The 7,335-nt window shown below is 43.8% G+C and overlaps 1 pseudogene; it reads right to left on the bottom strand.

Moving 5' to 3' along the window:
• Positions 1 to 1,972: 1,972 nt before the first annotated feature.
• On the bottom strand, positions 1,973 to 2,293 carry LOC114629833 (annotated as a pseudogene).
• Between the last annotated feature and the right edge of the window lie 5,042 nt (positions 2,294 to 7,335).

The raw sequence follows: 7,335 nt of genomic DNA, 5'->3' as shown, positions 1-7,335 counted from the left end.
GAAGAAAGACGGGAGCGGGGATGGGCGGGATGCTCCCTGTCTCGTTCATCTTAAGGAGGTTCTGCCCCCCCACCCCCCCCCCCACCCCCTGTCGCTGCTTGCTTTGTTGAGCCACCGGATAGATCCTGCCTTGCAGAGCAGAGGTGGGGGAGAAACCAAAAATGACCTTGTGGACCGACAGTTCCCTCCTTCTGTGCAAGATTTATGTCACACCTCAAAGGTGATGTGCTGGGAAAGGCTTTCCTGGCAGGGCCTGAGTGGGGAGCAGCCTGGTACAGCCTCGTGTCTGGCTCAGAGCAAGGGCTTCCATGGGAACCTAAACTTGCCTCAGAAAAGCCAGCCTCCCCCTCCTTCCCAGGTCATGCTGATTCCTAAGAAATACTGCGGCACCATAGACAGGAGCCCCAAGATAACTGGAAGAAAGGCAGCCACCAGTTCACACAAGTTCCGACACACACATGTAAGGAGGCAGTTCCATAGGTAGACACATGTACAGATGCATGTGCATCTTGCTTGGCCAGTTAACTATGACCTCCTGAGTCGACTGAGGTGACTCATTGGTTGGCAAGACCAGGACAGAAATGGCAGAGACACAGGCCCAGTAATCTCTCCAGGGTGGAACGGGGGCTGTGATAGAACCCCACGGACCAAGAGTGAGGAGGTCCTGTCCAGAGGGCAAGCCCAGACTGAAAAATTCAGCTCGTTTCTCTAATCTGCGTGTGCTGATTGTGCGAGAAGCAAATACCAGCAGACATGGAAAAAATTGTTTCTGTTCTTTTGACTCGGCTTGGAGCCACCGGCTCCAAAGTGGAAGGAGAAAGAAAAGGAAAAGATTCTAAAGCTATTTTGTCTGGCTCGCTGGACCCTTTGCCTCCTTAGCCTCTGGAAAGGGGGTGGGGTTATCTGGGGGCCCTCTTTCCACTGAGGACCTAAAAACACTCCCTTCAATTTCCCACCAAAAAAAAAAAAAAAGTTCCAAAATCGGAAACTGGCCTTAGTTCCCCAGGGCAGAAATTGAGAGCTCAACTCTAAACCACTTCCTTTGCTTGGTAACAATGCACGAAGGAATTTCCACAAATCCCCTTAGCTGTCATGGCTTCCGCTCCTGGACTTGGGCAAAGACAGCCTGGGACATTCCAGCCCTGCGCCGGCACCGCACACCGTTTGATCTGTTTGGCTCCTGGACCAGCCTTGGAGAACCTCAGTATTCATTTCCCTTCTCTACATTTCCTCCAGGAGTGAGACACAACCCGGGCTGACCAAGTGTGGGAAGAGGTCCAGCCCAGCCTTTGCAAAGCCCAGATGTCTCTTCTGCAGCTCTGGAGAATAGAGGAGCCACAAGGAAGGGACCAGGGAGGGCTGGGTGAACTTACCAAGGCTGGAAGTGAAACAGACCCGGCTTATAACCAGGCTGCACCACACTTGGAGTTGTGCTCTGGGCTGGTATCTGAGAGCTCTGATAGTCATGGATCCTGTACCCTAAGAGCCAGAGGCAGAACAGTTATGAGTTCAAAACCTCAGTGTCCTCACCCCTCAAGAACATTCCCCAAGCCTGTTTGTGCAGACCACACTTTCCAAGTGGACTGTGTTCAAGTCCATCCCCTCCAGTCCAGTGGAAAAATCACACTGCCAATGTCTGTGAACTCCCCAGGGTGCCCCCGGAGATCGCTGCCAATTCCCAGAGCACCAGAGGCTGGAGTGCTGGATCTGAGCAGAGGTCAAGGGAACGATGCCTCGGACCTCACTCAGCGACCAGCAGAGTTTGAGCTCAGAAGCACACAGTCTGTGTGGTCTAGACTTAACCCCAAACTTCTGAAGTGTGCTGGGAGGAAACATCTACTTTTTTGAAGCCTCAATATCTCTATGTGGAAAATAGGCATGCATATTAATTAAATTGTATTCCCTCAAAATTTGTTGAAATTCTGACCTCTACTTGCAATCCTTTTTCTTTTTTCTTTGGAAACCAGAACATTTATTTTAGGACTGATTGAAATCCTGAAGATGAACTGGAGGCTGCAACAGCTGCCCTCTTGGGTTTAGGTGTTGTTCCTTCACAGAATCCATGTCTAAATCTGCGATAGACAATGTTTAGGTGCCTCATCCGACCAGTCCCGGTAGTGTTTCCTCTCTTAGCCTTGGCACTCCAGTTATACTTTCCCCTGTGCTTGGCAGGGTAGCCACATTTGCCACAAGTCGACTTCTGAAGGTGGTAGGCCTTGGAGCCACAGTGGTAGCAACACAGCCTGTGGGTCTTATTGTGACGCTTTCCAAAGGATGACGTTCTCTTCATCATCTTGCTTCTACTGGTGAGGCCAAAGAGAATGGAAGAGAACTCTACTTGCATTTCTTTTCTTTTTTTCTTTTTTTTGTTTGCTTGTTTTCTACTTGCATTTCTTAAAAAACAAACAAACAAAAACCCTTTGTTTGTTTTCTTATTGTTTCGTAAGGTTGTGCTTCACAATGTGCTCCTGAGGGCAAAGGACAACTATGTGAAGTTGGTTCTCACCTTCTACCTATACTTTGGTCCAAGGGATCAAACACAGGTTGTCAAAAGTACTTAGGAAGTCTTTTACCCACTGAGACATCTCCTCCGCCTTGGTATGCTTATTAGGAAACAAGGTATCACGAGTTAAATTATGTCAAAGGCATGGAAATCAATAAGAATCCTTGAGAAGGGGCTTCAGGAGAACACAAACAAAAGGGTGGCTATCTACAAGGCAGGAGAGAGGTCTCCTAGGAAACCAGACCTGCCAACATCTTGATCTTGGACTTCTAGCTGCCAGAACTGTAATGATTTTTTTTTCTGTTCAACCAATCCAGTCTAGTGTATTTTGTTAAAGTCATTCCAGCAAATTCATACTAAGGGGACAGACTGAGTCAGTCAGTGTTCTATGAGGTATGCAGTGTGCTGTGCTTCAGGGACTAGGAGCCCCAGCATACTGGGGATAGGCTGCTTGTCCCTTGGTCTTACATAGTGGTGCCAGCACCTGCTTTGGCTGTTTTTTATACTGGAGCTTAAGGGCATTAAAAAAAAATTAGAGGATGTTTCTTCAATGAGAAAAGCCAGTGCCTGCCATGCTGACAGTACTATATTCGTGAATGGAGTTACAAGATTCAAGTGCCTGCCAAGCTTTAAGGATCTGTGGCTTGGGAGTGGTCTTTGGTGCCAACATGAATGTTGTGTTTAACAAGTTCCAAGGTGTCTCACTCCCTGTTCAAGTCACAGTCCTCCCTTGAGCCCCCACAAAAATGGGCTAGTTATTTCCTTTATGTTACTGTGACTTTCTCAGAAGTATTTGAGTCTAAACTCAATGAATCTCAGGGGAAAGAAAAAGAAAAAGAAAAAGATTGTCATGTCAGCACCTCTCCAAACTCAGTCAGAGATTTGCTTATATAGTAAGGAAGCCTGGTTTCTGAACCCTCCTCAGGATTCTATATACCTCTCAAATGGAGCTCAGATTTGTTCTTCTTCTTGGACCTACAGGGCTAACACTGTCTCATTGCACACTCCAGATCTTGCAGACATGAGAGGAGGAAGCAAGTGCTCTGTCCAGATGGATGACGAGCTGAACAGAAACCCCAGATAATATGCACATCAAGCATCTGAACTAATGAGAGATCTATACAACTGATTGATGCTTGAAATAATTAGCTTTTCTACAGAATTTCCATTCTTTAAATTTTCTGTGTATAAATAACTAGCCAGTTAGAAAGTAGAAATTGCTTATAAAGTTATTCATATCTTTTTTGTTTCTGTGTGTTATTTGTGAGACAAGACAGCTTTATGTAGCCTAGGCTATGTTCTACCATGCCTGACTTAAAGATGTTTTGTTTCTTTTTTATTATTACTTATTTTTTTTCATACAAGATATTTTAATCATGTTCTCTCACCTCCTCCAACTCCTCCCAGATCCTTTCCATCTCTCTACCTACTTAACTTCCTGTCCTCTCTATCTCAAAAAAAAAAGGAAGAAAAGAAAAAAAGGAAAGAAAAGAAAAATAACAAAGAGGCTGTAAGACAAAATAAGACTCAAACAACCCCCCCCCACACACACACACAAAAACCATGGAGTCTGTTTTGGGTTGGCAAACTACTCCTGGGCATGGAGACTTCTCTGGGGTGTGGTTGATATATGTAGTGTCTCTCTCCATTGGAAAAAAACCAGATCTTCCCTTTCCCAGCAGGTGTCAATTGCAGATAGCTTCTTGGTTAGGGGTGGGATTCTGTGCTCACTTCCCCTCCTTTGTGCTGGGATTCTGTCTGGTTTGAACCCGTGCAGGCAGGTCTTGTGCATGTTGTCAGAGTCTCTGCAAGTTCATATGTGCAGCTCTCCTGTTGGGTCTAGATGACTCCATTCCCTTGGAGTTATCCACCACCTCTGGCTCTTACAATCCTTCAGCCTCCTCTTCCACATAGATCCCTGAGCCTTGAGAGAAGGATTTTGTTGTTTTTCTCAAGACAGGGTTTCTCTGTGTAACCCTGGCTGTCCTGAAACTCATTATGTAGACCAGGCTGGCCTCAAACTTAGAAAGATCGTGTTTCCTCTGCCCCCTGAGAGTGCTGGGAATAGGGGAGGATTTTGATGATTCTCTTTCTCTTCTAGTAATGCACACAACAAAGTACTTGCCAAGACCACTAACACTAGACAGGAAGGATGAAGCTTCTCACTGGGCACCAGCTCAACTGCTCCATGTTTGATAACATAAGCAGTGATGCAGTGTCTTCAGCAACAGGGTCTCATCATCAGGTTGTGGACAGCAAATAGCCTAGACAATAATAGCCTTTAATAGGTGAAGGCATCTTTGGGATCTTTTGGCCTAACAATTCAACAAGATTGTAGCCCATTCCTGGCTCTGAGGGCTTTACTTGAGATCATGAGGCGTCTAGTTGGGGTGTTGTTTCTTCCATTAGATGGTGACACCTCTTAAATTCCTTTCATAGATCCATATTTTTAAGAAGCTTACAGAAGTAGGCATCTATATGGTTTTTTACAAGGCCGTTTGTGGTAGTTGTCCTTCCCTGTGTTCCCTATTTAACCCTTCTCTCCCATCCCCCCCCTTACTAATCCTCCTATCCGTTTCCCCTTTATCTCTCTATAACACTATATCCAATTTCACCATCCTTGGAAGATCCCCTCCTCTCCACTGGTCTCTTACCAGCTACTTATCCTCTGTGGTTATTCTAATTCAAACACATATATCTAAAGGTTAAAAAGCTAACACCCACATAAAAGAAAAACATGAAATATTTGTCTTTCTGGGTCTGGGTTTCCTCACTCAGGATGATTGTTGGCAGCTCCATTCACTCACCTGCAAATTCCATAATTTTATTTTTCTTTATGGCTATTGGGTAAATGTACCCGTTCATCTGCTGATGGTCATCTAGGCTGTTTCCAATTCTGGCTCTTATGAACAGAGCAGTAATGAACATGGATGAACAAACATTTCTGTAGAAAGATGTGGAGTCCCTTGGGTATATGCTCCAGATATTTCCAGATTCCTGAGGAACTGGCTCGTTGATCTCTGTAGTGGTGGTGCTCCCACCAGCAATGAATGAGTGCTCCCCCTTTCCCTGAATCCTTGTCAATTTTACAGTTTCCCAGGAGAGAAAGAACATAATAAAAGAACTGCTGTGAGTATCACTATCCCTGATTTTAAGTTGTATCACAGAACTATAATCTTGGCTGTTCTGACTAGAATAAGATAAAAATCTCAAAGTGATTTTAATTTGTATTTCCTTGAGGGCTGGCTGAGTATGTTGAACATCTTTAAAAGGTGTTTTCTAGCCATTTGAATTTCATCTTTTGAGAATTTTGGGGTTTGTTTTGTACTCCATTATTAAATTGGGTTTTTTTTCTGTGTTGTTCAGTTTCTTAGTTCTTTGTGTATTCAGTATGTTAGATTTGTATTATTCCACATGCAGTGATCTAGTTTGGCCAGAACTGTTTGTTGAAGATGCTGCTTTTGCATCCAGTGTATATTTTGGAATTCTTTTTTTTTTGAAAGCATGTATCTATAGAACTTATGTCTGGTACTCAATTCTATTCCATTGATCAACCTGTGTGTGTGTAGTTTATGTTTGTTTGTGTGATTGATTGATTAATTATTACAAATACCAAGCTGTTTTTATTACTACAGTTCTATGATACAACTTGAAATCAGGGATAGTCATACCCCCAGCAATTCTTTTATTATGCAGGGATTTTTTTTTCTCCTGTTTTTTTGTGATTTCATATGAAGTTTTAGACTTTATTTTCCCCCTCAATTTCTGTGAAGAATTGTGTTGGATTTTTGTTTTGTTTTTTTGTTTGTTTGTTTTCCAAGATAGGGTTTCTCTGTGTAGCTCTGGCTGTCCTAAAACTTGTAGACCAGGCTGGCCTCGAACTCATAGAGATCTACCTGCCTCTGCCTCCAAGGTGCTAGGATTAAAGGTGTGAGCTACCACATCCAGCATTGAGTTGGAATTTTGATGGGTGTACTGGCTGGTTTTCTGTGTCAACTTGACACAAGCTGGAGTTATCACAGAGAAAGGAGCCTCCCTTGAGGAAATGCCTCCATAAGATCCAGCTGTAAGGCATTTTCTCTATTAGTGATCAAGGGTGGGAGGGCCCATTGTGGGTGGTGCAGTTCCTGGGCTGGTGGTCCTGGGTTCAATAAGAAAGCAAGCTGAGCAAGCCAGGGGAAGCAAGACAGTAAATAACAACCCTCTATGGCCTCTGCATCAGCTCCTGCTTCTTGATCTGCTTGAGTTTCCAGTCCTGACTTCCTTTGGTAATCAACAGCAATGTGAAAGTGTAAGCTGAATAAACCCTTTCCTCCCCAGCTTGCTGCTTGGTCATGAAGTTTGTGCAGAAATAGAAACTCTGACTGAGACAGTGGGTATTGAGCTGAACCTGTACACTGCTTTTGGTGGGATGGCCTTTTTACACTATAATCCCATTAATCTGTGAGCATGAGAGATCTTTCCATCTTTTGATGTCTTCTTCAATTTATTTCTTTAAAAAAATATGGCTTTTGTGCCAGGTAGTGGTGGTGCATGACTTTAATATCAGCACTTGGGGGCAGAGGCAGGCAGATCTCTGAGTTCAATGCCAGCCTAGTCTATAGAGCGAATTTCATTACAGTCAGGGCTATGCATGCACAGAGGAAACCCTGTCTCTAGAAAAGAAAGAAAGAAAGAAAGAAAGAAAGAAAGAAAGAAAGAAAGAAAGAAAGAGAGAGAAAGAGAGAGAGAGAAAGGAAGAAAGAAAGAAAAGAAAGAAAGAGAGAGAGAGAGAGAGAAAGAAAGAAAGAAAGAAAGAAAGAAAGAAAGAAAGAAAGAAAGAAAGAAAGAGA

The sequence above is a fragment of the Grammomys surdaster genome, unplaced genomic scaffold (genome assembly GCF_004785775.1).
Source record: "Grammomys surdaster isolate TR1022 unplaced genomic scaffold, NIH_TR_1.0 317, whole genome shotgun sequence".
NCBI classification, from domain to species: Eukaryota; Metazoa; Chordata; class Mammalia; order Rodentia; family Muridae; genus Grammomys; species Grammomys surdaster.
Note: the sequence above shows the minus strand (reverse complement) of the source record. Positions and strands in the feature narration are given on the sequence as shown.